At 43.5% G+C, this 26,750-nt stretch overlaps 54 non-coding genes across 54 annotated transcripts; 27 read left to right on the forward strand and 27 right to left on the reverse strand.

Annotated features, from left to right (window-relative positions):
* Positions 1-209: 209 nt before the first annotated feature.
* Positions 210-298, forward strand: Trnay-gua (transfer RNA tyrosine (anticodon GUA)). Its single transcript is given in 2 exon segments — positions 210-246; positions 263-298. It is a non-coding gene; the product is annotated as a tRNA-Tyr (tRNA).
* Positions 299-656: 358 nt separating this feature from the next.
* On the reverse strand, positions 657-728 carry Trnaq-cug (transfer RNA glutamine (anticodon CUG)). Its single transcript has one exon. It is a non-coding gene; the product is annotated as a tRNA-Gln (tRNA).
* Positions 729-975: 247 nt separating this feature from the next.
* Positions 976-1,064, forward strand: Trnay-gua (transfer RNA tyrosine (anticodon GUA)). Its single transcript is given in 2 exon segments — positions 976-1,012; positions 1,029-1,064. It is a non-coding gene; the product is annotated as a tRNA-Tyr (tRNA).
* Positions 1,065-1,422: 358 nt separating this feature from the next.
* Trnaq-cug (transfer RNA glutamine (anticodon CUG)) lies at positions 1,423-1,494 on the reverse strand. The gene has a single exon. It is a non-coding gene; the product is annotated as a tRNA-Gln (tRNA).
* A 247-nt stretch (positions 1,495-1,741) lies between these two features.
* Trnay-gua (transfer RNA tyrosine (anticodon GUA)) lies at positions 1,742-1,830 on the forward strand. Its single transcript is given in 2 exon segments — positions 1,742-1,778; positions 1,795-1,830. It is a non-coding gene; the product is annotated as a tRNA-Tyr (tRNA).
* Positions 1,831-2,188: 358 nt separating this feature from the next.
* Trnaq-cug (transfer RNA glutamine (anticodon CUG)) lies at positions 2,189-2,260 on the reverse strand. The gene has a single exon. It is a non-coding gene; the product is annotated as a tRNA-Gln (tRNA).
* Positions 2,261-2,507: 247 nt separating this feature from the next.
* Positions 2,508-2,596, forward strand: Trnay-gua (transfer RNA tyrosine (anticodon GUA)). The gene is given in 2 exon segments: positions 2,508-2,544; positions 2,561-2,596. It is a non-coding gene; the product is annotated as a tRNA-Tyr (tRNA).
* Positions 2,597-2,954: 358 nt separating this feature from the next.
* Trnaq-cug (transfer RNA glutamine (anticodon CUG)) lies at positions 2,955-3,026 on the reverse strand. Its single transcript has one exon. It is a non-coding gene; the product is annotated as a tRNA-Gln (tRNA).
* Positions 3,027-3,273: 247 nt separating this feature from the next.
* On the forward strand, positions 3,274-3,362 carry Trnay-gua (transfer RNA tyrosine (anticodon GUA)). Its single transcript is given in 2 exon segments — positions 3,274-3,310; positions 3,327-3,362. It is a non-coding gene; the product is annotated as a tRNA-Tyr (tRNA).
* A 358-nt stretch (positions 3,363-3,720) lies between these two features.
* Trnaq-cug (transfer RNA glutamine (anticodon CUG)) lies at positions 3,721-3,792 on the reverse strand. Its single transcript has one exon. It is a non-coding gene; the product is annotated as a tRNA-Gln (tRNA).
* Positions 3,793-4,039: 247 nt separating this feature from the next.
* Trnay-gua (transfer RNA tyrosine (anticodon GUA)) lies at positions 4,040-4,128 on the forward strand. Its single transcript is given in 2 exon segments — positions 4,040-4,076; positions 4,093-4,128. It is a non-coding gene; the product is annotated as a tRNA-Tyr (tRNA).
* A 358-nt stretch (positions 4,129-4,486) lies between these two features.
* Trnaq-cug (transfer RNA glutamine (anticodon CUG)) lies at positions 4,487-4,558 on the reverse strand. Its single transcript has one exon. It is a non-coding gene; the product is annotated as a tRNA-Gln (tRNA).
* A 247-nt stretch (positions 4,559-4,805) lies between these two features.
* Trnay-gua (transfer RNA tyrosine (anticodon GUA)) lies at positions 4,806-4,894 on the forward strand. The gene is given in 2 exon segments: positions 4,806-4,842; positions 4,859-4,894. It is a non-coding gene; the product is annotated as a tRNA-Tyr (tRNA).
* A 358-nt stretch (positions 4,895-5,252) lies between these two features.
* Trnaq-cug (transfer RNA glutamine (anticodon CUG)) lies at positions 5,253-5,324 on the reverse strand. The gene has a single exon. It is a non-coding gene; the product is annotated as a tRNA-Gln (tRNA).
* Positions 5,325-5,571: 247 nt separating this feature from the next.
* On the forward strand, positions 5,572-5,660 carry Trnay-gua (transfer RNA tyrosine (anticodon GUA)). Its single transcript is given in 2 exon segments — positions 5,572-5,608; positions 5,625-5,660. It is a non-coding gene; the product is annotated as a tRNA-Tyr (tRNA).
* Positions 5,661-6,018: 358 nt separating this feature from the next.
* On the reverse strand, positions 6,019-6,090 carry Trnaq-cug (transfer RNA glutamine (anticodon CUG)). Its single transcript has one exon. It is a non-coding gene; the product is annotated as a tRNA-Gln (tRNA).
* Positions 6,091-6,337: 247 nt separating this feature from the next.
* On the forward strand, positions 6,338-6,426 carry Trnay-gua (transfer RNA tyrosine (anticodon GUA)). The gene is given in 2 exon segments: positions 6,338-6,374; positions 6,391-6,426. It is a non-coding gene; the product is annotated as a tRNA-Tyr (tRNA).
* Positions 6,427-6,784: 358 nt separating this feature from the next.
* On the reverse strand, positions 6,785-6,856 carry Trnaq-cug (transfer RNA glutamine (anticodon CUG)). Its single transcript has one exon. It is a non-coding gene; the product is annotated as a tRNA-Gln (tRNA).
* A 247-nt stretch (positions 6,857-7,103) lies between these two features.
* On the forward strand, positions 7,104-7,192 carry Trnay-gua (transfer RNA tyrosine (anticodon GUA)). Its single transcript is given in 2 exon segments — positions 7,104-7,140; positions 7,157-7,192. It is a non-coding gene; the product is annotated as a tRNA-Tyr (tRNA).
* Positions 7,193-7,550: 358 nt separating this feature from the next.
* Positions 7,551-7,622, reverse strand: Trnaq-cug (transfer RNA glutamine (anticodon CUG)). Its single transcript has one exon. It is a non-coding gene; the product is annotated as a tRNA-Gln (tRNA).
* Positions 7,623-7,869: 247 nt separating this feature from the next.
* Trnah-gug (transfer RNA histidin (anticodon GUG)) lies at positions 7,870-7,958 on the forward strand. The gene is given in 2 exon segments: positions 7,870-7,906; positions 7,923-7,958. It is a non-coding gene; the product is annotated as a tRNA-His (tRNA).
* Positions 7,959-8,316: 358 nt separating this feature from the next.
* Trnaq-cug (transfer RNA glutamine (anticodon CUG)) lies at positions 8,317-8,388 on the reverse strand. Its single transcript has one exon. It is a non-coding gene; the product is annotated as a tRNA-Gln (tRNA).
* A 247-nt stretch (positions 8,389-8,635) lies between these two features.
* On the forward strand, positions 8,636-8,724 carry Trnay-gua (transfer RNA tyrosine (anticodon GUA)). Its single transcript is given in 2 exon segments — positions 8,636-8,672; positions 8,689-8,724. It is a non-coding gene; the product is annotated as a tRNA-Tyr (tRNA).
* Positions 8,725-9,082: 358 nt separating this feature from the next.
* Positions 9,083-9,154, reverse strand: Trnaq-cug (transfer RNA glutamine (anticodon CUG)). Its single transcript has one exon. It is a non-coding gene; the product is annotated as a tRNA-Gln (tRNA).
* Positions 9,155-15,410: 6,256 nt separating this feature from the next.
* Positions 15,411-15,482, reverse strand: Trnaq-cug (transfer RNA glutamine (anticodon CUG)). Its single transcript has one exon. It is a non-coding gene; the product is annotated as a tRNA-Gln (tRNA).
* A 247-nt stretch (positions 15,483-15,729) lies between these two features.
* On the forward strand, positions 15,730-15,818 carry Trnay-gua (transfer RNA tyrosine (anticodon GUA)). Its single transcript is given in 2 exon segments — positions 15,730-15,766; positions 15,783-15,818. It is a non-coding gene; the product is annotated as a tRNA-Tyr (tRNA).
* Positions 15,819-16,176: 358 nt separating this feature from the next.
* Trnaq-cug (transfer RNA glutamine (anticodon CUG)) lies at positions 16,177-16,248 on the reverse strand. Its single transcript has one exon. It is a non-coding gene; the product is annotated as a tRNA-Gln (tRNA).
* Positions 16,249-16,495: 247 nt separating this feature from the next.
* Positions 16,496-16,584, forward strand: Trnay-gua (transfer RNA tyrosine (anticodon GUA)). Its single transcript is given in 2 exon segments — positions 16,496-16,532; positions 16,549-16,584. It is a non-coding gene; the product is annotated as a tRNA-Tyr (tRNA).
* Positions 16,585-16,942: 358 nt separating this feature from the next.
* Trnaq-cug (transfer RNA glutamine (anticodon CUG)) lies at positions 16,943-17,014 on the reverse strand. Its single transcript has one exon. It is a non-coding gene; the product is annotated as a tRNA-Gln (tRNA).
* A 247-nt stretch (positions 17,015-17,261) lies between these two features.
* Trnay-gua (transfer RNA tyrosine (anticodon GUA)) lies at positions 17,262-17,350 on the forward strand. The gene is given in 2 exon segments: positions 17,262-17,298; positions 17,315-17,350. It is a non-coding gene; the product is annotated as a tRNA-Tyr (tRNA).
* Positions 17,351-17,708: 358 nt separating this feature from the next.
* Trnaq-cug (transfer RNA glutamine (anticodon CUG)) lies at positions 17,709-17,780 on the reverse strand. Its single transcript has one exon. It is a non-coding gene; the product is annotated as a tRNA-Gln (tRNA).
* A 247-nt stretch (positions 17,781-18,027) lies between these two features.
* Trnay-gua (transfer RNA tyrosine (anticodon GUA)) lies at positions 18,028-18,116 on the forward strand. The gene is given in 2 exon segments: positions 18,028-18,064; positions 18,081-18,116. It is a non-coding gene; the product is annotated as a tRNA-Tyr (tRNA).
* Positions 18,117-18,474: 358 nt separating this feature from the next.
* Positions 18,475-18,546, reverse strand: Trnaq-cug (transfer RNA glutamine (anticodon CUG)). Its single transcript has one exon. It is a non-coding gene; the product is annotated as a tRNA-Gln (tRNA).
* A 247-nt stretch (positions 18,547-18,793) lies between these two features.
* On the forward strand, positions 18,794-18,882 carry Trnay-gua (transfer RNA tyrosine (anticodon GUA)). The gene is given in 2 exon segments: positions 18,794-18,830; positions 18,847-18,882. It is a non-coding gene; the product is annotated as a tRNA-Tyr (tRNA).
* A 358-nt stretch (positions 18,883-19,240) lies between these two features.
* On the reverse strand, positions 19,241-19,312 carry Trnaq-cug (transfer RNA glutamine (anticodon CUG)). The gene has a single exon. It is a non-coding gene; the product is annotated as a tRNA-Gln (tRNA).
* Positions 19,313-19,559: 247 nt separating this feature from the next.
* Trnay-gua (transfer RNA tyrosine (anticodon GUA)) lies at positions 19,560-19,648 on the forward strand. The gene is given in 2 exon segments: positions 19,560-19,596; positions 19,613-19,648. It is a non-coding gene; the product is annotated as a tRNA-Tyr (tRNA).
* Positions 19,649-20,006: 358 nt separating this feature from the next.
* On the reverse strand, positions 20,007-20,078 carry Trnaq-cug (transfer RNA glutamine (anticodon CUG)). Its single transcript has one exon. It is a non-coding gene; the product is annotated as a tRNA-Gln (tRNA).
* Positions 20,079-20,325: 247 nt separating this feature from the next.
* Trnay-gua (transfer RNA tyrosine (anticodon GUA)) lies at positions 20,326-20,414 on the forward strand. Its single transcript is given in 2 exon segments — positions 20,326-20,362; positions 20,379-20,414. It is a non-coding gene; the product is annotated as a tRNA-Tyr (tRNA).
* A 358-nt stretch (positions 20,415-20,772) lies between these two features.
* Positions 20,773-20,844, reverse strand: Trnaq-cug (transfer RNA glutamine (anticodon CUG)). The gene has a single exon. It is a non-coding gene; the product is annotated as a tRNA-Gln (tRNA).
* A 247-nt stretch (positions 20,845-21,091) lies between these two features.
* On the forward strand, positions 21,092-21,180 carry Trnay-gua (transfer RNA tyrosine (anticodon GUA)). The gene is given in 2 exon segments: positions 21,092-21,128; positions 21,145-21,180. It is a non-coding gene; the product is annotated as a tRNA-Tyr (tRNA).
* Positions 21,181-21,538: 358 nt separating this feature from the next.
* On the reverse strand, positions 21,539-21,610 carry Trnaq-cug (transfer RNA glutamine (anticodon CUG)). Its single transcript has one exon. It is a non-coding gene; the product is annotated as a tRNA-Gln (tRNA).
* Positions 21,611-21,857: 247 nt separating this feature from the next.
* Positions 21,858-21,946, forward strand: Trnay-gua (transfer RNA tyrosine (anticodon GUA)). The gene is given in 2 exon segments: positions 21,858-21,894; positions 21,911-21,946. It is a non-coding gene; the product is annotated as a tRNA-Tyr (tRNA).
* Positions 21,947-22,304: 358 nt separating this feature from the next.
* Trnaq-cug (transfer RNA glutamine (anticodon CUG)) lies at positions 22,305-22,376 on the reverse strand. The gene has a single exon. It is a non-coding gene; the product is annotated as a tRNA-Gln (tRNA).
* A 247-nt stretch (positions 22,377-22,623) lies between these two features.
* On the forward strand, positions 22,624-22,712 carry Trnay-gua (transfer RNA tyrosine (anticodon GUA)). The gene is given in 2 exon segments: positions 22,624-22,660; positions 22,677-22,712. It is a non-coding gene; the product is annotated as a tRNA-Tyr (tRNA).
* A 358-nt stretch (positions 22,713-23,070) lies between these two features.
* Positions 23,071-23,142, reverse strand: Trnaq-cug (transfer RNA glutamine (anticodon CUG)). Its single transcript has one exon. It is a non-coding gene; the product is annotated as a tRNA-Gln (tRNA).
* Positions 23,143-23,389: 247 nt separating this feature from the next.
* Trnay-gua (transfer RNA tyrosine (anticodon GUA)) lies at positions 23,390-23,478 on the forward strand. Its single transcript is given in 2 exon segments — positions 23,390-23,426; positions 23,443-23,478. It is a non-coding gene; the product is annotated as a tRNA-Tyr (tRNA).
* A 358-nt stretch (positions 23,479-23,836) lies between these two features.
* On the reverse strand, positions 23,837-23,908 carry Trnaq-cug (transfer RNA glutamine (anticodon CUG)). Its single transcript has one exon. It is a non-coding gene; the product is annotated as a tRNA-Gln (tRNA).
* A 247-nt stretch (positions 23,909-24,155) lies between these two features.
* Trnay-gua (transfer RNA tyrosine (anticodon GUA)) lies at positions 24,156-24,244 on the forward strand. The gene is given in 2 exon segments: positions 24,156-24,192; positions 24,209-24,244. It is a non-coding gene; the product is annotated as a tRNA-Tyr (tRNA).
* A 358-nt stretch (positions 24,245-24,602) lies between these two features.
* Trnaq-cug (transfer RNA glutamine (anticodon CUG)) lies at positions 24,603-24,674 on the reverse strand. Its single transcript has one exon. It is a non-coding gene; the product is annotated as a tRNA-Gln (tRNA).
* A 247-nt stretch (positions 24,675-24,921) lies between these two features.
* On the forward strand, positions 24,922-25,010 carry Trnay-gua (transfer RNA tyrosine (anticodon GUA)). Its single transcript is given in 2 exon segments — positions 24,922-24,958; positions 24,975-25,010. It is a non-coding gene; the product is annotated as a tRNA-Tyr (tRNA).
* A 358-nt stretch (positions 25,011-25,368) lies between these two features.
* Positions 25,369-25,440, reverse strand: Trnaq-cug (transfer RNA glutamine (anticodon CUG)). The gene has a single exon. It is a non-coding gene; the product is annotated as a tRNA-Gln (tRNA).
* Positions 25,441-25,687: 247 nt separating this feature from the next.
* On the forward strand, positions 25,688-25,776 carry Trnay-gua (transfer RNA tyrosine (anticodon GUA)). Its single transcript is given in 2 exon segments — positions 25,688-25,724; positions 25,741-25,776. It is a non-coding gene; the product is annotated as a tRNA-Tyr (tRNA).
* Positions 25,777-26,134: 358 nt separating this feature from the next.
* Positions 26,135-26,206, reverse strand: Trnaq-cug (transfer RNA glutamine (anticodon CUG)). The gene has a single exon. It is a non-coding gene; the product is annotated as a tRNA-Gln (tRNA).
* Positions 26,207-26,453: 247 nt separating this feature from the next.
* Trnay-gua (transfer RNA tyrosine (anticodon GUA)) lies at positions 26,454-26,542 on the forward strand. The gene is given in 2 exon segments: positions 26,454-26,490; positions 26,507-26,542. It is a non-coding gene; the product is annotated as a tRNA-Tyr (tRNA).
* The last annotated feature ends 208 nt before the right edge of the window (positions 26,543-26,750 follow it).

Genomic DNA, 26,750 nt, shown 5'->3' on the forward strand with positions numbered 1-26,750 from the left:
TCTGACATACTTCAGACACTTCCTACTTGCATATTTTAACCTAATCGACACCATCGAGCATTATAAAACTTAATCTGGGCAATGTTTGCAGTTGCAGCCGATGATTGCATTTCCTGTGCGTCTATATGGCCGCGCTGAGTAGCAGTGTGTGAAGACGGCAGACAGGGACGGACGTAAAGCAATGAGTAGGAATAAGAAAGCATACAGAGCCTCTGGTAGCTCAGTTGGTAGAGCGGTGGACTGTAGTGGAGGATTCACAGTTATCCATAGGTCGCTGGTTGAAATCCGGCCCAGAGGACTGTTTTTCTAATCTCATCAGCAAAGAGGCTCCAGAGAATGCCCACTGAGTCAGAACCTCCCTATGTTTTAAACCTATTTTAAAGGAAATTCATTTGCTCAGCTTGTAATAGCTAGTTGATAATCATGGGATTTTTAACCTTCGTGGGATAATGATATTTCTTCGAATTATCGTAAAATTGCTTGCTCTTACAGGTATTACTCGTTTACTGTTCTATATAGGTCACAAAGTCGCACCAATATTCGGCCGTTTTATAGACGCATCGTTTTTTACACAAACGTAGAAACTAACGCCGTGAGCCTATTGCTGCTACTTCCTCAGCGAGAAACTCTTATTACAGAAAATTTAGACTAAACGAAGGTTCCACCGAGATTCGAACTCGGATCGCTGGATTCAGAGTCCAGAGTGCTAACCGTTACACCATGGAACCAGACAGCAGGATAAGACTCGTAATACACTTAGCAGTCCTCTGACATACTTCAGACACTTCCTACTTGCATATTTTAACCTAATCGACACCATCGAGCATTATAAAACTTAATCTGGGCAATGTTTGCAGTTGCAGCCGATGATTGCATTTCCTGTGCGTCTATATGGCCGCGCTGAGTAGCAGTGTGTGAAGACGGCAGACAGGGACGGACGTAAAGCAATGAGTAGGAATAAGAAAGCATACAGAGCCTCTGGTAGCTCAGTTGGTAGAGCGGTGGACTGTAGTGGAGGATTCACAGTTATCCATAGGTCGCTGGTTCAAATCCGGCCCAGAGGACTGTTTTTCTAATCTCATCAGCAAAGAGGCTCCAGAGAATGCCCACTGAGTCAGAACCTCCCTATGTTTTAAACCTATTTTAAAGGAAATTCATTTGCTCAGCTTGTAATAGCTAGTTGATAATCATGGGATTTTTAACCTTCGTGGGATAATGATATTTCTTCGAATTATCGTAAAATTGCTTGCTCTTACAGGTATTACTCGTTTAATGTTCTATATAGGTCACAAAGTCGCACCAATATTCGGCCGTTTTATAGACGCATCGTTTTGTACACAAACGTAGAAACTAACGCCGTGAGCCTATTGCTGCTACTTCCTCAGCGAGAAACTCTTATTACAGAAAATTTAGACTAAACGAAGGTTCCACCGAGATTCGATCTCGGATCGCTGGATTCAGAGTCCAGAGTGCTAACCGTTACACCATGGAACCAGACAGCAGGATAAGACTCGTAATACACTTAGCAGTCCTCTGACATACTTCAGACACTTCCTACTTGCATATTTTAACCTAATCGACACCATCGAGCATTATAAAACTTAATCTGGGCAATGTTTGCAGTTGCAGCCGATGATTGCATTTCCTGTGCGTCTATATGGCCGCGCTGAGTAGCAGTGTGTGAAGACGGCAGACAGGGACGGACGTAAAGCAATGAGTAGGAATAAGAAAGTATACAGAGCCTCTGGTAGCTCAGTTGGTAGAGCGGTGGACTGTAGTGGAGGATTCACAGTTATCCATAGGTCGCTGGTTCAAATCCGGCCCAGAGGACTGTTTTTCTAATCTCATCAGCAAAGAGGCTCCAGAGAATGCCCACTGAGTCAGAACCTCCCTATGTTTTAAACCTATTTTAAAGGAAATTCATTTGCTCAGCTTGTAATAGCTAGTTGATAATCATGGGATTTTTAACCTTCGTGGGATAATGATATTTCTTCGAATTATCGTAAAATTGCTTGCTCTTACAGGTATTACTCGTTTAATGTTCTATATAGGTCACAAAGTCGCACCAATATTCGGCCGTTTTATAGACGCATCGTTTTTTACACAAACGTAGAAACTAACGCCGTGAGCCTATTGCTGCTACTTCCTCAGCGAGAAACTCTTATTACAGAAAATTTAGACTAAACGAAGGTTCCACCGAGATTCGAACTCGGATCGCTGGATTCAGAGTCCAGAGTGCTAACCGTTACACCATGGAACCAGACAGCAGGATAAGACTCGTAATACACTTAGCAGTCCTCTGACATACTTCAGACACTTCCTACTTGCATATTTTAACCTAATCGACACCATCGAGCATTATAAAACTTAATCTGGGCAATGTTTGCAGTTGCAGCCGATGATTGCATTTCCTGTGCGTCTATATGGCCGCGCTGAGTAGCAGTGTGTGAAGACGGCAGACAGGGACGGACGTAAAGCAATGAGTAGGAATAAGAAAGCATACAGAGCCTCTGGTAGCTCAGTTGGTAGAGCGGTGGACTGTAGTGGAGGATTCACAGTTATCCATAGGTCGCTGGTTCAAATCCGGCCCAGAGGACTGTTTTTCTAATCTCATCAGCAAAGAGGCTCCAGAGAATGCCCACTGAGTCAGAACCTCCCTATGTTTTAAACCTATTTTAAAGGAAATTCATTTGCTCAGCTTGTAATAGCTAGTTGATAATCATGGGATTTTTAACCTTCGTGGGATAATGATATTTCTTCGAATTATCGTAAAATTGCTTGCTCTTACAGGTATTACTCGTTTAATGTTCTATATAGGTCACAAAGTCGCACCAATATTCGGCCGTTTTATAGACGCATCGTTTTTTACACAAACGTAGAAACTAACGCCGTGAGCCTATTGCTGCTACTTCCTCAGCGAGAAACTCTTATTACAGAAAATTTAGACTAAACGAAGGTTCCACCGAGATTCGAACTCGGATCGCTGGATTCAGAGTCCAGAGTGCTAACCGTTACACCATGGAACCAGACAGCAGGATAAGACTCGTAATACACTTAGCAGTCCTCTGACATACTTCAGACACTTCCTACTTGCATATTTTAACCTAATCGACACCATCGAGCATTATAAAACTTAATCTGGGCAATGTTTGCAGTTGCAGCCGATGATTGCATTTCCTGTGCGTCTATATGGCCGCGCTGAGTAGCAGTGTGTGAAGACGGCAGACAGGGACGGACGTAAAGCAATGAGTAGGAATAAGAAAGTATACAGAGCCTCTGGTAGCTCAGTTGGTAGAGCGGTGGACTGTAGTGGAGGATTCACAGTTATCCATAGGTCGCTGGTTCAAATCCGGCCCATAGGACTGTTTTTCTAATCTCATCAGCAAAGAGGCTCCAGAGAATGCCCACTGAGTCAGAACCTCCCTATGTTTTAAACCTATTTTAAAGGAAATTCATTTGCTCAGCTTGTAATAGCTAGTTGATAATCATGGGATTTTTAACCTTCGTGGGATAATGATATTTCTTCGAATTATCGTAAAATTGCTTGCTCTTACAGGTATTACTCGTTTAATGTTCTATATAGGTCACAAAGTCGCACCAATATTCGGCCGTTTTATAGACGCATCGTTTTTTACACAAACGTAGAAACTAACGCCGTGAGCCTATTGCTGCTACTTCCTCAGCGAGAAACTCTTATTACAGAAAATTTAGACTAAACGAAGGTTCCACCGAGATTCGAACTCGGATCGCTGGATTCAGAGTCCAGAGTGCTAACCGTTACACCATGGAACCAGACAGCAGGATAAGACTCGTAATACACTTAGCAGTCCTCTGACATACTTCAGACACTTCCTACTTGCATATTTTAACCTAATCGACACCATCGAGCATTATAAAACTTAATCTGGGCAATGTTTGCAGTTGCAGCCGATGATTGCATTTCCTGTGCCTCTATATGGCCGCGCTGAGTAGCAGTGTGTGAAGACGGCAGACAGGGACGGACGTAAAGCAATGAGTAGGAATAAGAAAGCATACAGAGCCTCTGGTAGCTCAGTTGGTAGAGCGGTGGACTGTAGTGGAGGATTCACAGTTATCCATAGGTCGCTGGTTCAAATCCGGCCCAGAGGACTGTTTTTCTAATCTCATCAGCAAAGAGGCTCCAGAGAATGCCCACTGAGTCAGAACCTCCCTATGTTTTAAACCTATTTTAAAGGAAATTCATTTGCTCAGCTTGTAATAGCTAGTTGATAATCATGGGATTTTTAACCTTCGTGGGATAATGATATTTCTTCGAATTATCGTAAAATTGCTTGCTCTTACAGGTATTACTCGTTTAATGTTCTATATAGGTCACAAAGTCGCACCAATATTCGGCCGTTTTATAGACGCATCGTTTTTTACACAAACGTAGAAACTAACGCCGTGAGCCTATTGCTGCTACTTCCTCAGCGAGAAACTCTTATTACAGAAAATTTAGACTAAACGAAGGTTCCACCGAGATTCGAACTCGGATCGCTGGATTCAGAGTCCAGAGTGCTAACCGTTACACCATGGAACCAGACAGCAGGATAAGACTCGTAATACACTTAGCAGTCCTCTGACATACTTCAGACACTTCCTACTTGCATATTTTAACCTAATCGACACCATCGAGCATTATAAAACTTAATCTGGGCAATGTTTGCAGTTGCAGCCGATGATTGCATTTCCTGTGCGTCTATATGGCCGCGCTGAGTAGCAGTGTGTGAAGACGGCAGACAGGGACGGACGTAAAGCAATGAGTAGGAATAAGAAAGCATACAGAGCCTCTGGTAGCTCAGTTGGTAGAGCGGTGGACTGTAGTGGAGGATTCACAGTTATCCATAGGTCGCTGGTTCAAATCCGGCCCAGAGGACTGTTTTTCTAATCTCATCAGCAAAGAGGCTCCAGAGAATGCCCACTGAGTCAGAACCTCCCTATGTTTTAAACCTATTTTAAAGGAAATTCATTTGCTCAGCTTGTAATAGCTAGTTGATAATCATGGGATTTTTAACCTTCGTGGGATAATGATATTTCTTCGAATTATCGTAAAATTGCTTGCTCTTACAGGTATTACTCGTTTAATGTTCTATATAGGTCACAAAGTCGCACCAATATTCGGCCGTTTTATAGACGCATCGTTTTTTACACAAACGTAGAAACTAACGCCGTGAGCCTATTGCTGCTACTTCCTCAGCGAGAAACTCTTATTACAGAAAATTTAGACTAAACGAAGGTTCCACCGAGATTCGAACTCGGATCGCTGGATTCAGAGTCCAGAGTGCTAACCGTTACACCATGGAACCAGACAGCAGGATAAGACTCGTAATACACTTAGCAGTCCTCTGACATACTTCAGACACTTCCTACTTGCATATTTTAACCTAATCGACACCATCGAGCATTATAAAACTTAATCTGGGCAATGTTTGCAGTTGCAGCCGATGATTGCATTTCCTGTGCGTCTATATGGCCGCGCTGAGTAGCAGTGTGTGAAGACGGCAGACAGGGACGGACGTAAAGCAATGAGTAGGAATAAGAAAGCATACAGAGCCTCTGGTAGCTCAGTTGGTAGAGCGGTGGACTGTAGTGGAGGATTCACAGTTATCCATAGGTCGCTGGTTCAAATCCGGCCCAGAGGACTGTTTTTCTAATCTCATCAGCAAAGAGGCTCCAGAGAATGCCCACTGAGTCAGAACCTCCCTATGTTTTAAACCTATTTTAAAGGAAATTCATTTGCTCAGCTTGTAATAGCTAGTTGATAATCATGGGATTTTTAACCTTCGTGGGATAATGATATTTCTTCGAATTATCGTAAAATTGCTTGCTCTTACAGGTATTACTCGTTTAATGTTCTATATAGGTCACAAAGTCGCACCAATATTCGGCCGTTTTATAGACGCATCGTTTTTTACACAAACGTAGAAACTAACGCCGTGAGCCTATTGCTGCTACTTCCTCAGCGAGAAACTCTTATTACAGAAAATTTAGACTAAACGAAGGTTCCACCGAGATTCGAACTCGGATCGCTGGATTCAGAGTCCAGAGTGCTAACCGTTACACCATGGAACCAGACAGCAGGATAAGACTCGTAATACACTTAGCAGTCCTCTGACATACTTCAGACACTTCCTACTTGCATATTTTAACCTAATCGACACCATCGAGCATTATAAAACTTAATCTGGGCAATGTTTGCAGTTGCAGCCGATGATTGCATTTCCTGTGCGTCTATATGGCCGCGCTGAGTAGCAGTGTGTGAAGACGGCAGACAGGGACGGACGTAAAGCAATGAGTAGGAATAAGAAAGCATACAGAGCCTCTGGTAGCTCAGTTGGTAGAGCGGTGGACTGTAGTGGAGGATTCACAGTTATCCATAGGTCGCTGGTTCAAATCCGGCCCATAGGACTGTTTTTCTAATCTCATCAGCAAAGAGGCTCCAGAGAATGCCCACTGAGTCAGAACCTCCCTATGTTTTAAACCTATTTTAAAGGAAATTCATTTGCTCAGCTTGTAATAGCTAGTTGATAATCATGGGATTTTTAACCTTCGTGGGACAATGATATTTCTTCGAATTATCGTAAAATTGCTTGCTCTTACAGGTATTACTCGTTTAATGTTCTATATAGGTCACAAAGTCGCACCAATATTCGGCCGTTTTATAGACGCATCGTTTTTTACACAAACGTAGAAACTAACGCCGTGAGCCTATTGCTGCTACTTCCTCAGCGAGAAACTCTTATTACAGAAAATTTAGACTAAACGAAGGTTCCACCGAGATTCGAACTCGGATCGCTGGATTCAGAGTCCAGAGTGCTAACCGTTACACCATGGAACCAGACAGCAGGATAAGACTCGTAATACACTTAGCAGTCCTCTGACATACTTCAGACACTTCCTACTTGCATATTTTAACCTAATCGACACCATCGAGCATTATAAAACTTAATCTGGGCAATGTTTGCAGTTGCAGCCGATGATTGCATTTCCTGTGCGTCTATATGGCCGCGCTGAGTAGCAGTGTGTGAAGACGGCAGACAGGGACGGACGTAAAGCAATGAGTAGGAATAAGAAAGCATACAGAGCCTCTGGTAGCTCAGTTGGTAGAGCGGTGGACTGTAGTGGAGGATTCACAGTTATCCATAGGTCGCTGGTTCAAATCCGGCCCAGAGGACTGTTTTTCTAATCTCATCAGCAAAGAGGCTCCAGAGAATGCCCACTGAGTCAGAACCTCCCTATGTTTTAAACCTATTTTAAAGGAAATTCATTTGCTCAGCTTGTAATAGCTAGTTGATAATCATGGGATTTTTAACCTTCGTGGGATAATGATATTTCTTCGAATTATCGTAAAATTGCTTGCTCTTACAGGTATTACTCGTTTAATGTTCTATATAGGTCACAAAGTCGCACCAATATTCGGCCGTTTTATAGACGCATCGTTTTTTACACAAACGTAGAAACTAACGCCGTGAGCCTATTGCTGCTACTTCCTCAGCGAGAAACTCTTATTACAGAAAATTTAGACTAAACGAAGGTTCCACCGAGATTCGAACTCGGATCGCTGGATTCAGAGTCCAGAGTGCTAACCGTTACACCATGGAACCAGACAGCAGGATAAGACTCGTAATACACTTAGCAGTCCTCTGACATACTTCAGACACTTCCTACTTGCATATTTTAACCTAATCGACACCATCGAGCATTATAAAACTTAATCTGGGCAATGTTTGCAGTTGCAGCCGATGATTGCATTTCCTGTGCGTCTATATGGCCGCGCTGAGTAGCAGTGTGTGAAGACGGCAGACAGGGACGGACGTAAAGCAATGAGTAGGAATAAGAAAGCATACAGAGCCTCTGGTAGCTCAGTTGGTAGAGCGGTGGACTGTGGTGGAGGATTCACAGTTATCCATAGGTCGCTGGTTCAAATCCGGCCCAGAGGACTGTTTTTCTAATCTCATCAGCAAAGAGGCTCCAGAGAATGCCCACTGAGTCAGAACCTCCCTATGTTTTAAACCTATTTTAAAGGAAATTCATTTGCTCAGCTTGTAATAGCTAGTTGATAATCATGGGATTTTTAACCTTCGTGGGATAATGATATTTCTTCGAATTATCGTAAAATTGCTTGCTCTTACAGGTATTACTCGTTTAATGTTCTATATAGGTCACAAAGTCGCACCAATATTCGGCCGTTTTATAGACGCATCGTTTTTTACACAAACGTAGAAACTAACGCCGTGAGCCTATTGCTGCTACTTCCTCAGCGAGAAACTCTTATTACAGAAAATTTAGACTAAACGAAGGTTCCACCGAGATTCGAACTCGGATCGCTGGATTCAGAGTCCAGAGTGCTAACCGTTACACCATGGAACCAGACAGCAGGATAAGACTCGTAATACACTTAGCAGTCCTCTGACATACTTCAGACACTTCCTACTTGCATATTTTAACCTAATCGACACCATCGAGCATTATAAAACTTAATCTGGGCAATGTTTGCAGTTGCAGCCGATGATTGCATTTCCTGTGCGTCTATATGGCCGCGCTGAGTAGCAGTGTGTGAAGACGGCAGACAGGGACGGACGTAAAGCAATGAGTAGGAATAAGAAAGCATACAGAGCCTCTGGTAGCTCAGTTGGTAGAGCGGTGGACTGTAGTGGAGGATTCACAGTTATCCATAGGTCGCTGGTTCAAATCCGGCACAGAGGACTGTTTTTCTAATCTCATCAGCAAAGAGGCTCCAGAGAATGCCCACTGAGTCAGAACCTCCCTATGTTTTAAACCTATTTTAAAGGAAATTCATTTGCTCAGCTTGTAATAGCTAGTTGATAATCATGGGATTTTTAACCTTCGTGGGATAATGATATTTCTTCGAATTATCGTAAAATTGCTTGCTCTTACAGGTATTACTCGTTTAATGTTCTATATAGGTCACAAAGTCGCACCAATATTCGGCCGTTTTATAGACGCATCGTTTTTTACACAAACGTAGAAACTAACGCCGTGAGCCTATTGCTGCTACTTCCTCAGCGAGAAACTCTTATTACAGAAAATTTAGACTAAACGAAGGTTCCACCGAGATTCGAACTCGGATCGCTGGATTCAGAGTCCAGAGTGCTAACCGTTACACCATGGAACCAGACAGCAGGATAAGACCCGTAATACACTTAGCAGTCCTCTGACATACTTCAGACACTTCCTACTTGCATATTTTAACCTAATCGACACCATCGAGCATTATAAAACTTAATCTGGGCAATGTTTGCAGTTGCAGCCGATGATTGCATTTCCTGTGCGTCTATATGGCCGCGCTGAGTAGCAGTGTGTGAAGACGGCAGACAGGGACGGACGTAAAGCAATGAGTAGGAATAAGAAAGCATACAGAGCCTCTGGTAGCTCAGTTGGTGGGCAGTCTGCCTGCAGCGGCGGTGGCGAGCGGTTCGTCGTGCTGTGCTTCGCTCTGCGGCTGGCTTTGTTTACATCCGCTGTGTAAGTCTGTGCGTTTTCGCCGGCGCTTCGCAGTAGTTAGATATTCTGTCAACGTTCGAAAATGCAGTAATGGCTCAACTTAGTAGAAAGGACACTCTGAAATTTACCTTTGATCGACGTTTTGCTCGACCTAAATCTTTCGAAATTGAGGATTGGTTAGAGGAAGTTGTTCAAGTTCCGTTTGAAGATACTGTTGGTTTTCACTTGTCAATTGTGAGTAGTGTGATGTACTTGAAGCTGAAAAACCCTGAGTTATGCGAACGAGTTGTCAATAATACCGGTGGTAAACTTAAGTTTAAACACAGTGATGGAAATATTGGCGAAGTTACTGTCGATCATGTGGGACTTGGTATTCGAACAATTCGAATTTTTGAGCTACCCTTTGAAGTTCCTACAGATGCGATCAATCTTGTTATTGCACCCTTTGGGAAGGTCCTCAGTAATTTTGCAGAAAAATGGTCCGGTGCTCACAAATATCCGGTTTTGAACGGTGTCAGGCAGTTGAAGGTGGACTTATTACGACATATTCCGTCTTACATTAACGTTTGCGGTTATCGAGGTATCGTCATTTATGATGGTCAACCACGAACGTGTGCAGCTTGCAATTCTCCAGGTCATATTCGTTCTGAATGTATTCAAAGACGTGTTGTGCAGCTGCCGACAGGTGAACCGGTGAAGTCCGCGGAGATGACTATTTTGTCCACCACTTACGCTTCGGTGGCTCGCGACCAACCGACCGACCAACTGCCCATGGATACCGAAGTAGACATTCGCCCCCAACCAACCCTTCCTCCAACGGCCGAGCAACTTGTTGACATTTCTGAGCGACAAGAGCAACACCTGAGTGTGAGTGACGTGGTTGATTCCGTAGCGCAGTCCCCGACTCTGTCAACAGAACAAAATTCCACCTCCTCAGAGACGCAGGTCAGGACTGTGACTGCTGAATGTCGTTCCCCACAACCCCACCATGAAATCTCGGATTCCGATGAGCGTTGTCCACCTGCTAAATCCCCGCGGAAGAACAAGAAACGCAGAATCGCCCGCCAGGGTGCGGAAGAGGCGGCGGCGTCGTTGCGGGGAAAGGTGCAGCAAATCATGGACAAAGTCAGTGCAAAATCACCAGAATCCTCCCGACAACAGGCGCTAACTTCTGCACACCTGTGGGATGAAGATCGTGCAATCACGCTAACTGAGCCCTCTCGCGATGCTACCGGCCAGGTGTCTCCCATGTGCAGTGACGATGTTGATCATTGTTTAAAAGAACAACGACAACATCATCCTCTTGCGTCCAAGAACCCCAGCACTATAGACTGGGCGGCGGAACCAGAGGTCGAACACATGGACGCTGATGCAACTGATATTCCAGTCACTTCCCGATTTCCCGAACAGCCTTCTACGGCAGTAGAACCGGCACATGATGATAAGTTACTGGATCCACGGCAGGCAAACAAAGAAGAGGACTCTGACTTCTTTTAAAACGGCGCCGATTCCTTCTTACTCTCGTAAGAGCGTGAATGACTGATCAGCAGGCGTATAAAATTGGTACATTAAATATAAATAAAATCCGCAGTTCCCTCAAACTCGACAACATCGTAGACCTCTTATACGCCGCCGACATTGATATCCTCTTGCTTCAGGAGGTCGCCGACATTGCTTTGAACCACATTCCCGGTTATAATGTGACGGCCAATCCGGGACACGGTTCCGATTTAGGCACCGCTATTCTCACGAAAGAAGGAATTATCGTCCAGAATGTAGAACGACTCATAAGTTGTAGGGGAATTGGCGTGACTATCAATAATGTTAGACTCCTAAATCTGTATGCACCATCCGGCTCAACTAATAGGCGACGCCGAGCGGACTTTTTCAAGGAAGAAATACTTCCGCTTTTTGCAACACAATATGACCACCTAATATTGGCGGGAGATTTTAACTGTGTACTTAACGCCAAAGATCAGACGCCGCATTTCAATAAATCGATTGAATTAGAACAGATCGTCAAGGATTTACGTTTAGTCGATACGTGGGAGCACAAGTTTGGTACAACACCTGGTTTTACTCACGTCACGAATCATTCAGCGAGTAGATTGGACCGCATTTACGTATCGGACACTCTCAGACAGCGAATTTTACAAACTGAGGTCTGGCCAACCAGTTTCTCCGACCATGCGGCTTATATTTGCACGCTGAATTTGGGGAAACAGGAAACCTACCGAGGCAAAGGACTATGGAAACTAAATGTTGCACATTTAGACGATCCTGAATGCAGAGAAGCCTTCACTCGAGCGTGGAATGAAAGTGAAGCCAAATTCAGTACGTACGGCTCGGCATTGCAATGGTGGCTCGAATGCGCTAAACCGAAAATTCGTAAATCCATGATACAATATTCCCGGAATAAGAACTGGTGGTTTAAGAGAACGATGGAGTTTTATTATCAATGTCTTCGAGACTTATATACTCTTGATGCCACTGTGATTGACAACTACCCCCGCATTAAAAGACTGCAAGCAAAAATATTACTTTTGAAACGAAAACAGATGGAAGGTTACAAAATTAGAGGTCGGGTTTCGACTATGGCAAAAGGCGAACAGCCATCCATTTATCACCTGATACGTGAAACTAAACGAGCACGGACAAAGATCTTAACTGAACTACAATCCGAAGACGGCACGATTCTAACTCGGCAACACGATATCAGAGACGCCGTTCAAACTTATTACACTGACTTGATGTCCAATAAACCTACCGACGACGAAGCCCTTGCAGAGTTCCGGAGCAGCTTAACGCACAGGCTTCGCCCTGCGGATGTAGCCGAACTCGTCACCGATGTAACGGAAGATGAACTGGAAGATGTGGTGTTCCACAGTCCAAAAAACAAATCTCCCGGATGTGACGGTCTCCCGGTGGAACTTTATCAAGTCTTCTGGCCACAACTGAAGACAAAGCTGACGGTGCTCTGCAACGAACTTCTCCAACCGGACATGCCCATTCCTCCGCCATTCAGTGAAGGACTTGTGGTCTTACTCCCGAAACGGACGAGCAATAACACCGTCGCAACTTTGCGACCCATTACGTTGCTCAACAGCGACTACAAAATTTTTGCTCGCATTCTCGCAACGAGAATGAAAACTGTGATGCATACCGTCATTGGATCACATCAAACGAGTGTTGGAAAGGACAGAGCTATATATCAGACATTATCAGACTATCGAGATGTGATTTCTGTTGCGGACGCTTGCAAAATCCGATGTGCTATCGTAACTTTAGATTTCGCACAGGCTTTCGACAGAGTGAACCATCCTTACCTTTTCCAGATAATGCAGACTCTGGGTTTTCCTCCGCAGTTCATCAGCATCATACAGAAATTGTTACGGAATAGTACATCCAAACTTGTCGTTAACGGTCAGCCAAGTCGCGCCGTCCCGATAAACAGTTCTGTTAGGCAGGGCTGCCCTATGTCGATGGCGCTGTTTGCCATTGCGATCGAACCGCTGCTAGTCACCTTGACGGAACGTTTACAAGGACTCCACATACACGGGCAGAAGATAGTGTGCCGAGCTTACGCTGATGATGTTACCTTCCTAGCTATGAAGGTCAATGAGGTCGAGAGGGGTCTCCTGATCATCTCACAATATGAAAAGGCATCTGGTGCGAAACTGCATTGGACGAAATCAGGGATCATGAACATTGGGCAAGGCATAGGCGCGATCGGTCATGGCCAGCTTAAAGAGATCACTAGGATGACGTGTCTCGGTGTCGATTTTCGGAACACCATCCGCCACACCATTGCCGCCAATTATAAGCAATTGCTCAACAAAATTCGTGCTTGTGCGAAGTTACATAGCGTCAGGAAATTGGACGAGCTTCAAAAGGTTGAATTGGCCAATATTTATATCACTGCCAAAATCAATTATGTGGCTCAAGTTTTGCCCATCCCCACCGATATAGCCAAATGCATGCTGTCCGCGCTTGGACACTTTGTATGTCGTGGCCAGATCTTTAAAGTTCGATATGACACCTTGACACTCCCAACGCGAGATGGCGGACTCAGTCTCACCGATGTACACAAAAAAGCGAAAGCTCTTTATTTCTGCAAAACTTACAAGCTATGGAAACAGTCACCGACCAGTCTGACCGCTCTTGTCCTGAATGAAATCGCACCGACTGATCTTCAACCGCCAATTGATGTGCACCATATACCGACTGCGCTCTACCACTTCAAGAGTTTTCTCTTAGAGTATAGTTATGTCCATACAACAGTCTCTGAAAAGAATTTGACGACAGTTAAGGCAATCTACAACTCCTTTGTGGCAACTAAATCACGGAATGTTATCGAACAAAAATTTCCAAACTACAACTGGGACGCGACGTGGCAAAACATCCACAGCCCCTACTTACCTTCGCAAGTAAAGGCGACGTGGTACGCTGCCGTCAATAGAAAAATCCCGACGCAGTCCAGGCTTCATGCAATTCATTTGCAGGACTCGCCAATGTGTGTCACGTGTAATCTCATAGACAGCGAAGAACACCGTTTCGTCTGTGGTACCACGAAAGATATATGGGGTTACGCCCGACAGAAACTGTCGAGCATCAAGAGGACCTCACCATCTGCGATAACGCCAGCTGACTTTCTCAACCCTGAAGCAATCCCATTTCCCAGGACAAAGCGGAATGCTGTCAACTGGATAATAGGTCACACAGTGCACTATATTTTTAGTACTGGCGATAAGAACAAAGACGATTTCGTTCTATACCTGACCCTGCAGCACAGCATGATCGCACGCGAACGTAACTACAAGGCGACCTTTGCCAACTTTTTAAGCAAGACCATTGTGTGATATGCGATTCGACACTCGACCCGTCAGTCTTGCCATGACGGGGAACGTAATATTTAAAGAACGCCCGAAACTATACCACGAGACATGAATGCATGTTTAACCTTCTTTCGAAGTAAGGCGAAACCGACTATTCGCTACATCATTGAGGAGCAGCAGAGGACAATAACAGACGAAAGATGTGAAGACAACACTAGAGAAAAAAACAAACACTTTTCGTTTTCTTATATTTTGCACCAACAAAGGAGAAGATTCCTTTTTAATCACTTATTTCTTATTTATTTATTTATTAATCCTAACCAGAAAAGGTACTTTAGTTCGACACTGCTTAACATAGTTGATAGTGTCATCATTTTTTTTTTGCCGTTAACGCCTCACTCACCTAGAAGAAATGGATTGAGTTCTGGTGGAAGAATGGATCCCTTCTGGAAGATCCTCATAAAAAAAAAAAAAAAAAAAAAAAAAAAAAAAAAAAAAAAAAAAAAAAGTCGGTATAGCATGAAATTCTTAATCCTAGGGTCGAGGGTTCGAGCCCCACAAAAAAAAAAAAAAAAAAAAAAAAAAAAAAAAAAAGTGGTAGAGCACTGCTCTAATAAACCAGGCATCGGAAGTTCCAAAAAAAAAAAAAAAAAAAAAAAGTTGGTAGAGCGGTGGACTGTAGTGGAGGATTCACAGTTATCCATAGGTCGCTGGTTCAAATCCGGCCCAGAGGACTGTTTTTCTAATCTCATCAGCAAAGAGGCTCCAGAGAATGCCCACTGAGTCAGAACCTCCCTATGTTTTAAACCTATTTTAAAGGAAATTCATTTGCTCAGCTTGTAATAGCTAGTTGATAATCATGGGATTTTTAACCTTCGTGGGATAATGATATTTCTTCGAATTATCGTAAAATTGCTTGCTCTTACAGGTATTACTCGTTTAATGTTCTATATAGGTCACAAAGTCGCACCAATATTCGGCCGTTTTATAGACGCATCGTTTTTTACACAAACGTAGAAACTAACGCCGTGAGCCTATTGCTGCTACTTCCTCAGCGAGAAACTCTTATTACAGAAAATTTAGACTAAACGAAGGTTCCACCGAGATTCGAACTCGGATCGCTGGATTCAGAGTCCAGAGTGCTAACCGTTACACCATGGAACCAGACAGCAGGATAAGACTCGTAATACACTTAGCAGTCCTCTGACATACTTCAGACACTTCCTACTTGCATATTTTAACCTAATCGACACCATCGAGCATTATAAAACTTAATCTGGGCAATGTTTGCAGTTGCAGCCGATGATTGCATTTCCTGTGCGTCTATATGGCCGCGCTGAGTAGCAGTGTGTGAAGACGGCAGACAGGGACGGACGTAAAGCAATGAGTAGGAATAAGAAAGCATACAGAGCCTCTGGTAGCTCAGTTGGTAGAGCGGTGGACTGTAGTGGAGGATTCACAGTTATCCATAGGTCGCTGGTTCAAATCCGGCCCAGAGGACTGTTTTTCTAATCTCATCAGCAAAGAGGCTCCAGAGAATGCCCACTGAGTCAGAACCTCCCTATGTTTTAAACCTATTTTAAAGGAAATTCATTTGCTCAGCTTGTAATAGCTAGTTGATAATCATGGGATTTTTAACCTTCGTGGGATAATGATATTTCTTCGAATTATCGTAAAATTGCTTGCTCTTACAGGTATTACTCGTTTAATGTTCTATATAGGTCACAAAGTCGCACCAATATTCGGCCGTTTTATAGACGCATCGTTTTTTACACAAACGTAGAAACTAACGCCGTGAGCCTATTGCTGCTACTTCCTCAGCGAGAAACTCTTATTACAGAAAATTTAGACTAAACGAAGGTTCCACCAAGATTCGAACTCGGATCGCTGGATTCAGAGTCCAGAGTGCTAACCGTTACACCATGGAACCAGACAGCAGGATAAGACTCGTAATACACTTAGCAGTCCTCTGACATACTTCAGACACTTCCTACTTGCATATTTTAACCTAATCGACACCATCGAGCATTATAAAACTTAATCTGGGCAATGTTTGCAGTTGCAGCCGATGATTGCATTTCCTGTGCGTCTATATGGCCGCGCTGAGTAGCAGTGTGTGAAGACGGCAGACAGGGACGGACGTAAAGCAATGAGTAGGAATAAGAAAGCATACAGAGCCTCTGGTAGCTCAGTTGGTAGAGCGGTGGACTGTAGTGGAGGATTCACAGTTATCCATAGGTCGCTGGTTCAAATCCGGCCCAGAGGACTGTTTTTCTAATCTCATCAGCAAAGAGGCTCCAGAGAATGCCCACTGAGTCAGAACCTCCCTATGTTTTAAACCTATTTTAAAGGAAATTCATTTGCTCAGCTTGTAATAGCTAGTTGATAATCATGGGATTTTTAACCTTCGTGGGATAATGATATTTCTTCGAATTATCGTAAAATTGCTTGCTCTTACAGGTATTACTCGTTTAATGTTCTATATAGGTCACAAAGTCGCACCAATATTCGGCCGTTTTATAGACGCATCGTTTTTTACACAAACGTAGAAACTAACGCCGTGAGCCTATTGCTGCTACTTCCTCAGCGAGAAACTCTTATTACAGAAAATTTAGACTAAACGAAGGTTCCACCGAGATTCGAACTCGGATCGCTGGATTCAGAGTCCAGAGTGCTAACCGTTACACCATGGAACCAGACAGCAGGATAAGACTCGTAATACACTTAGCAGTCCTCTGACATACTTCAGACACTTCCTACTTGCATATTTTAACCTAATCGACACCATCGAGCATTATAAAACTTAATCTGGGCAATGTTTGCAGTTGCAGCCGATGATTGCATTTCCTGTGCGTCTATATGGCCGCGCTGAGTAGCAGTGTGTGAAGACGGCAGACAGGGACGGACGTAAAGCAATGAGTAGGAATAAGAAAGTATACAGAGCCTCTGGTAGCTCAGTTGGTAGAGCGGTGGACTGTAGTGGAGGATTCACAGTTATCCATAGGTCGCTGGTTCAAATCCGGCCCAGAGGACTGTTTTTCTAATCTCATCAGCAAAGAGGCTCCAGAGAATGCCCACTGAGTCAGAACCTCCCTATGTTTTAAACCTATTTTAAAGGAAATTCATTTGCTCAGCTTGTAATAGCTAGTTGATAATCATGGGATTTTTAACCTTCGTGGGATAATGATATTTCTTCGAATTATCGTAAAATTGCTTGCTCTTACAGGTATTACTCGTTTAATGTTCTATATAGGTCACAAAGTCGCACCAATATTCGGCCGTTTTATAGACGCATCGTTTTTTACACAAACGTAGAAACTAACGCCGTGAGCCTATTGCTGCTACTTCCTCAGCGAGAAACTCTTATTACAGAAAATTTAGACTAAACGAAGGTTCCACCGAGATTCGAACTCGGATCGCTGGATTCAGAGTCCAGAGTGCTAACCGTTACACCATGGAACCAGACAGCAGGATAAGACTCGTAATACACTTAGCAGTCCTCTGACATACTTCAGACACTTCCTACTTGCATATTTTAACCTAATCGACACCATCGAGCATTATAAAACTTAATCTGGGCAATGTTTGCAGTTGCAGCCGATGATTGCATTTCCTGTGCGTCTATATGGCCGCGCTGAGTAGCAGTGTGTGAAGACGGCAGACAGGGACGGACGTAAAGCAATGAGTAGGAATAAGAAAGTATACAGAGCCTCTGGTAGCTCAGTTGGTAGAGCGGTGGACTGTAGTGGAGGATTCACAGTTATCCATAGGTCGCTGGTTCAAATCCGGCCCAGAGGACTGTTTTTCTAATCTCATCAGCAAAGAGGCTCCAGAGAATGCCCACTGAGTCAGAACCTCCCTATGTTTTAAACCTATTTTAAAGGAAATTCATTTGCTCAGCTTGTAATAGCTAGTTGATAATCATGGGATTTTTAACCTTCGTGGGATAATGATATTTCTTCGAATTATCGTAAAATTGCTTGCTCTTACAGGTATTACTCGTTTAATGTTCTATATAGGTCACAAAGTCGCACCAATATTCGGCCGTTTTATAGACGCATCGTTTTTTACACAAACGTAGAAACTAACGCCGTGAGCCTATTGCTGCTACTTCCTCAGCGAGAAACTCTTATTACAGAAAATTTAGACTAAACGAAGGTTCCACCGAGATTCGAACTCGGATCGCTGGATTCAGAGTCCAGAGTGCTAACCGTTACACCATGGAACCAGACAGCAGGATAAGACTCGTAATACACTTAGCAGTCCTCTGACATACTTCAGACACTTCCTACTTGCATATTTTAACCTAATCGACACCATCGAGCATTATAAAACTTAATCTGGGCAATGTTTGCAGTTGCAGCCGATGATTGCATTTCCTGTGCGTCTATATGGCCGCGCTGAGTAGCAGCGTGTGAAGACGGCAGACAGGGACGGACGTAAAGCAATGAGTAGGAATAAGAAAGCATACAGAGCCTCTGGTAGCTCAGTTGGTAGAGCGGTGGACTGTAGTGGAGGATTCACAGTTATCCATAGGTCGCTGGTTCAAATCCGGCCCAGAGGACTGTTTTTCTAATCTCATCAGCAAAGAGGCTCCAGAGAATGCCCACTGAGTCAGAACCTCCCTATGTTTTAAACCTGTTTTAAAGGAAATTCATTTGCTCAGCTTGTAATAGCTAGTTGATAATCATGGGATTTTTAACCTTCGTGGGATAATGATATTTCTTCGAATTATCGTAAAATTGCTTGCTCTTACAGGTATTACTCGTTTAATGTTCTATATAGGTCACAAAGTCGCACCAATATTCGGCCGTTTTATAGACGCATCGTTTTTTACACAAACGTAGAAACTAACGCCGTGAGCCTATTGCTGCTACTTCCTCAGCGAGAAACTCTTATTACAGAAAATTTAGACTAAACGAAGGTTCCACCGAGATTCGAACTCGGATCGCTGGATTCAGAGTCCAGAGTGCTAACCGTTACACCATGGAACCAGACAGCAGGATAAGACTCGTAATACACTTAGCAGTCCTCTGACATACTTCAGACACTTCCTACTTGCATATTTTAACCTAATCGACACCATCGAGCATTATAAAACTTAATCTGGGCAATGTTTGCAGTTGCAGCCGATGATTGCATTTCCTGTGCGTCTATATGGCCGCGCTGAGTAGCAGTGTGTGAAGACGGCAGACAGGGACGGACGTAAAGCAATGAGTAGGAATAAGATAGCATACAGAGCCTCTGGTAGCTCAGTTGGTAGAGCGGTGGACTGTAGTGGAGGATTCACAGTTATCCATAGGTCGCTGGTTCAAATCCGGCCCAGAGGACTGTTTTTCTAATCTCATCAGCAAAGAGGCTCCAGAGAATGCCCACTGAGTCAGAACCTCCCTATGTTTTAAACCTATTTTAAAGGAAATTCATTTGCTCAGCTTGTAATAGCTAGTTGATAATCATGGGATTTTTAACCTTCGTGGGATAATGATATTTCTTCGAATTATCGTAAAATTGCTTGCTCTTACAGGTATTACTCGTTTAATGTTCTATATAGGTCACAAAGTCGCACCAATATTCGGCCGTTTTATAGACGCATCGTTTTTTACACAAACGTAGAAACTAACGCCGTGAGCCTATTGCTGCTACTTCCTCAGCGAGAAACTCTTATTACAGAAAATTTAGACTAAACGAAGGTTCCACCGAGATTCGAACTCGGATCGCTGGATTCAGAGTCCAGAGTGCTAACCGTTACACCATGGAACCAGACAGCAGGATAAGACTCGTAATACACTTAGCAGTCCTCTGACATACTTCAGACACTTCCTACTTGCATATTTTAACCTAATCGACACCATCGAGCATTATAAAACTTAATCTGGGCAATGTTTGCAGTTGCAGCCGATGATTGCATTTCCTGTGCGTCTATATGGCCGCGCTGAGTAGCAGTGTGTGAAGACGGCAGACAGGGACGGACGTAAAGCAATGAGTAGGAATAAGAAAGCATACAGAGCCTCTGGTAGCTCAGTTGGTAGAGCGGTGGACTGTAGTGGAGGATTCACAGTTATCCATAGGTCGCTGGTTCAAATCCGGCCCAGAGGACTGTTTTTCTAATCTCATCAGCAAAGAGGCTCCAGAGAATGCCCACTGAGTCAGAACCTCCCTATGTTTTAAACCTATTTTAAAGGAAATTCATTTGCTCAGCTTGTAATAGCTAGTTGATAATCATGGGATTTTTAACCTTCGTGGGATAATGATATTTCTTCGAATTATCGTAAAATTGCTTGCTCTTACAGGTATTACTCGTTTAATGTTCTATATAGGCCACAAAGTCGCACCAATATTCGGCCGTTTTATAGACGCATCGTTTTTTACACAAACGTAGAAACTAACGCCGTGAGCCTATTGCTGCTACTTCCTCAGCGAGAAACTCTTATTACAGAAAATTTAGACTAAACGAAGGTTCCACCGAGATTCGAACTCGGATCGCTGGATTCAGAGTCCAGAGTGCTAACCGTTACACCATGGAACCAGACAGCAGGATAAGACTCGTAATACACTTAGCAGTCCTCTGACATACTTCAGACACTTCCTACTTGCATATTTTAACCTAATCGACACCATCGAGCATTATAAAACTTAATCTGGGCAATGTTTGCAGTTGCAGCCGATGATTGCATTTCCTGTGCGTCTATATGGCCGCGCTGAGTAGCAGTGTGTGAAGACGGCAGACAGGGACGGACGTAAAGCAATGAGTAGGAATAAGAAAGCATACAGAGCCTCTGGTAGCTCAGTTGGTAGAGCGGTGGACTGTAGTGGAGGATTCACAGTTATCCATAGGTCGCTGGTTCAAATCCGGCCCAGAGGACTGTTTTTCTAATCTCATCAGCAAAGAGGCTCCAGAGAATGCCCACTGAGTCAGAACCTCCCTATGTTTTAAACCTATTTTAAAGGAAATTCATTTGCTCAGCTTGTAATAGCTAGTTGATAATCATGGGATTTTTAACCTTCGTGGGATAATGATATTTCTTCGAATTATCGTAAAATTGCTTGCTCTTACAGGTATTACTCGTTTAATGTTCTATATAGGTCACAAAGTCGCACCAATATTCGGCCGTTTTATAGACGCATCGTTTTTTACACAAACGTAGAAACTAACGCCGTGAGCCTATTGCTGCTACTTCCTCAGCGAGAAACTCTTATTACAGAAAATTTAGACTAAACGAAGGTTCCACCGAGATTCGAACTCGGATCGCTGGATTCAGAGTCCAGAGTGCTAACCGTTACACCATGGAACCAGACAGCAGGATAAGACTCGTAATACACTTAGCAGTCCTCTGACATACTTCAGACACTTCCTACTTGCATATTTTAACCTAATCGACACCATCGAGCATTATAAAACTTAATCTGGGCAATGTTTGCAGTTGCAGCCGATGATTGCATTTCCTGTGCGTCTATATGGCCGCGCTGAGTAGCAGTGTGTGAAGACGGCAGACAGGGACGGACGTAAAGCAATGAGTAGGAATAAGAAAGCATACAGAGCCTCTGGTAGCTCAGTTGGTAGAGCGGTGGACTGTAGTGGAGGATTCACAGTTATCCATAGGTCGCTGGTTCAAATCCGGCCCAGAGGACTGTTTTTCTAATCTCATCAGCAAAGAGGCTCCAGAGAATGCCCACTGAGTCAGAACCTCCCTATGTTTTAAACCTATTTTAAAGGAAATTCATTTGCTCAGCTTGTAATAGCTAGTTGATAATCATGGGATTTTTAACCTTCGTGGGATAATGATATTTCTTCGAATTATCGTAAAATTGCTTGCTCTTACAGGTATTACTCGTTTAATTTTCTATATAGGTCACAAAGTCGCACCAATATTCGGCCGTTTTCTAGACGCATCGTTTTTTACACAAACGTAGAAACTAACGCCGTGAGCCTATTGCTGCTACTTCCTCAGCGAGAAACTCTTATTACAGAAAATTTAGACTAAACGAAGGTTCCACCGAGATTCGAACTCGGATCGCTGGATTCAGAGTCCAGAGTGCTAACCGTTACACCATGGAACCAGACAGCAGGATAAGACTCGTAATACACTTAGCAGTCCTCTGACATACTTCAGACACTTCCTACTTGCATATTTTAACCTAATCGACACCATCGAGCATTATAAAACTTAATCTGGGCAATGTTTGCAGTTGCAGCCGATGATTGCATTTCCTGTGCGTCTATATGGCCGCGCTGAGTAGCAGTGTGTGAAGACGGCAGACAGGGACGGACGTAAAGCAATGAGTAGGAATAAGAAAGCATACAGAGCCTCTGGTAGCTCAGTTGGTAGAGCGGTGGACTGTAGTGGAGGATTCACAGTTATCCATAGGTCGCTGGTTCAAATCCGGCCCAGAGGACTGTTTTTCTAATCTCATCAGCAAAGAGGCTCCAGAGAATGCCCACTGAGTCAGAACCTCCCTATGTTTTAAACCTATTTTAAAGGAAATTCATTTGCTCAGCTTGTAATAGCTAGTTGATAATCATGGGATTTTTAACCTTCGTGGGATAATGATATTTCTTCGAATTATCGTAAAATTGCTTGCTCTTACAGGTATTACTCGTTTAATGTTCTATATAGGTCACAAAGTCGCACCAATATTCGGCCGTTTTCTAGACGCATCGTTTTTTACACAAACGTAGAAACTAACGCCGTGAGCCTATTGCTGCTACTTCCTCAGCGAGAAACTCTTATTACAGAAAATTTAGACTAAACGAAGGTTCCACCGAGATTCGAACTCGGATCGCTGGATTCAGAGTCCAGAGTGCTAACCGTTACACCATGGAACCAGACAGCAGGATAAGACTCGTAATACACTTAGCAGTCCTCTGACATACTTCAGACACTTCCTACTTGCATATTTTAACCTAATCGACACCATCGAGCATTATAAAACTTAATCTGGGCAATGTTTGCAGTTGCAGCCGATGATTGCATTTCCTGTGCGTCTATATGGCCGCGCTGAGTAGCAGTGTGTGAAGACGGCAGACAGGGACGGACGTAAAGCAATGAGTAGGAATAAGAAAGTATACAGAGCCTCTGGTAGCTCAGTTGGTAGAGCGGTGGACTGTAGTGGAGGATTCACAGTTATCCATAGGTCGCTGGTTCAAATCCGGCCCAGAGGACTGTTTTTCTAATCTCATCAGCAAAGAGGCTCCAGAGAATGCCCACTGAGTCAGAACCTCCCTATGTTTTAAACCTATTTTAAAGGAAATTCATTTGCTCAGCTTGTAATAGCTAGTTGATAATCATGGGATTTTTAACCTTCGTGGGATAATGATATTTCTTCGAATTATCGTAAAATTGCTTGCTCTTACAGGTATTACTCGTTTAATGTTCTATATAGGTCACAAAGTCGCACCAATATTCGGCCGTTTTCTAGACGCATCGTTTTTTACACAAACGTAGAAACTAACGCCGTGAGCCTATTGCTGCTACTTCCTCAGCGAGAAACTCTTATTACAGAAAATTTAGACTAAACGAAGGTTCCACCGAGATTCGAACTCGGATCGCTGGATTCAGAGTCCAGAGTGCTAACCGTTACACCATGGAACCAGACAGCAGGATAAGACTCGTAATACACTTAGCAGTCCTCTGACATACTTCAGACACTTCCTACTTGCATATTTTAACCTAATCGACACCATCGAGCATTATAAAACTTAATCTGGGCAATGTTTGCAGTTGCAGCCGATGATTGCATTTCCTGTGCGTCTATATGGCCGCGCTGAGTAGCAGTGTGTGAAGACGGCAGACAGGGACGGACGTAAAGCAATGAGTAGGAATAAGAAAGCATACAGAGCCTCTGGTAGCTCAGTTGGTAGAGCGGTGGACTGTAGTGGAGGATTCACAGTTATCCATAGGTCGCTGGTTCAAATCCGGCCCAGAGGACTGTTTTTCTAATCTCATCAGCAAAGAGGCTCCAGAGAATGCCCACTGAGTCAGAACCTCCCTATGTTTTAAACCTATTTTAAAGGAAATTCATTTGCTCAGCTTGTAATAGCTAGTTGATAATCATGGGATTTTTAACCTTCGTGGGATAATGATATTTCTTCGAATTATCGTAAAATTGCTTGCTCTTACAGGTATTACTCGTTTAATGTTCTATATAGGTCACAAAGTCGCACCAATATTCGGCCGTTTTCTAGACGCATCGTTTTTTACACAAACGTAGAAACTAACGCCGTGAGCCTATTGCTGCTACTTCCTCAGCGAGAAACTCTTATTACAGAAAATTTAGACTAAACGAAGGTTCCACCGAGATTCGAACTCGGATCGCTGGATTCAGAGTCCAGAGTGCTAACCGTTACACCATGGAACCAGACAGCAGGATAAGACTCGTAATACACTTAGCAGTCCTCTGACATACTTCAGACACTTCCTACTTGCATATTTTAACCTAATCGACACCATCGAGCATTATAAAACTTAATCTGGGCAATGTTTGCAGTTGCAGCCGATGATTGCATTTCCTGTGCGTCTATATGGCCGCGCTGAGTAGCAGTGTGTGAAGACGGCAGACAGGGACGGACGTAAAGCAATGAGTAGGAATAAGAAAGCATACAGAGCCTCTGGTAGCTCAGTTGGTAGAGCGGTGGACTGTAGTGGAGGATTCACAGTTATCCATAGGTCGCTGGTTCAAATCCGGCCCAGAGGACTGTTTTTCTAATCTCATCAGCAAAGAGGCTCCAGAGAATGCCCACTGAGTCAGAACCTCCCTATGTTTTAAACCTATTTTAAAGGAAATTCATTTGCTCAGCTTGTAATAGCTAGTTGATAATCATGGGATTTTTAACCTTCGTGGGATAATGATATTTCTTCGAATTATCGTAAAATTGCTTGCTCTTACAGGTATTACTCGTTTAATGTTGTATATAGGTCACAAAGTCGCACCAATATTCGGCCGTTTTATAGACGCATCGTTTTTTACACAAACGTAGAAACTAACGCCGTGAGCCTATTGCTGCTACTTCCTCAGCGAGAAACTCTTATTACAGAAAATTTAGACTAAACGAAGGTTCCACCGAGATTCGAACTCGGATCGCTGGATTCAGAGTCCAGAGTGCTAACCGTTACACCATGGAACCAGACAGCAGGATAAGACTCGTAATACACTTAGCAGTCCTCTGACATACTTCAGACACTTCCTACTTGCATATTTTAACCTAATCGACACCATCGAGCATTATAAAACTTAATCTGGGCAATGTTTGCAGTTGCAGCCGATGATTGCATTTCCTGTGCGTCTATATGGCCGCGCTGAGTAGCAGTGTGTGAAGACGGCAGACAGGGACGGACGTAAAGCAATGAGTAGGAATAAGAAAGCATACAGAGCCTCTGGTAGCTCAGTTGGTAGAGCGGTGGACTGTAGTGGAGGATTCACAGTTATCCATAGGTCGCTGGTTCAAATCCGGCCCAGAGGACTGTTTTTCTAATCTCATCAGCAAAGAGGCTCCAGAGAATGCCCACTGAGTCAGAACCTCCCTATGTTTTAAACCTATTTTAAAGGAAATTCATTTGCTCAGCTTGTAATAGCTAGTTGATAATCATGGGATTTTTAACCTTCGTGGGATAATGATATTTCTTCGAATTATCGTAAAATTGCTTGCTCTTACAGGTATTACTCGTTTAATGTTCTATATAGGTCACAAAGTCGCACCAATATTCGGCCGTTTTATAGACGCATCGTTTTTTACACAAACGTAGAAACTAACGCCGTGAGCCTATTGCTGCTACTTCCTCAGCGAGAAACTCTTATTACAGAAAATTTAGACTAAACGAAGGTTCCACCGAGATTCGAACTCGGATCGCTGGATTCAGAGTCCAGAGTGCTAACCGTTACACCATGGAACCAGACAGCAGGATAAGACTCGTAATACACTTAGCAGTCCTCTGACATACTTCAGACACTTCCTACTTGCATATTTTAACCTAATCGACACCATCGAGCATTATAAAACTTAATCTGGGCAATGTTTGCAGTTGCAGCCGATGATTGCATTTCCTGTGCGTCTATATGGCCGCGCTGAGTAGCAGTGTGTGAAGACGGCAGACAGGGACGGACGTAAAGCAATGAGTAGGAATAAGAAAGCATACAGAGCCTCTGGTAGCTCAGTTGGTAGAGCGGTGGACTGTAGTGGAGGATTCACAGTTATCCATAGGTCGCTGGTTCAAATCCGGCACAGAGGACTGTTTTTCTAATCTCATCAGCAAAGAGGCTCCAGAGAATGCCCACTGAGTCAGAACCTCCCTATGTTTTAAACCTATTTTAAAGGAAATTCATTTGCTCAGCTTGTAATAGCTAGTTGATAATCATGGGATTTTTAACCTTCGTGGGATAATGATATTTCTTCGAATTATCGTAAAATTGCTTGCTCTTACAGGTATTACTCGTTTA

Source organism: Schistocerca gregaria, chromosome 2, assembly GCF_023897955.1.
Source record: "Schistocerca gregaria isolate iqSchGreg1 chromosome 2, iqSchGreg1.2, whole genome shotgun sequence".
Classification (NCBI taxonomy): domain Eukaryota; kingdom Metazoa; phylum Arthropoda; class Insecta; order Orthoptera; family Acrididae; genus Schistocerca; species Schistocerca gregaria.